The following is a 202-nucleotide window of genomic DNA, read 5'->3' on the forward strand; positions in this document are numbered from 1 at the left end:
CCGCCTACCGCCGGCCAATCGCCAAGGCGGTGGGTTTGGGGGGCGTGGCCAAGCGATGCCCCGCCCCTCGCCCCGCCCCCGGCGCGATCAGCCCTAAGAAATAAACCACAAGCAATAAAAACCTGCAGACTCTTTTTATTAAATTCTCCCATTTCATCTGTACAGAAAAAAATGCACATTATTATGTTCAGAATCTCAGTAA

This window comes from Balearica regulorum, chromosome 13 (assembly GCF_011004875.1).
Source record: "Balearica regulorum gibbericeps isolate bBalReg1 chromosome 13, bBalReg1.pri, whole genome shotgun sequence".
Taxonomy (NCBI): Eukaryota; Metazoa; Chordata; class Aves; order Gruiformes; family Gruidae; genus Balearica; species Balearica regulorum.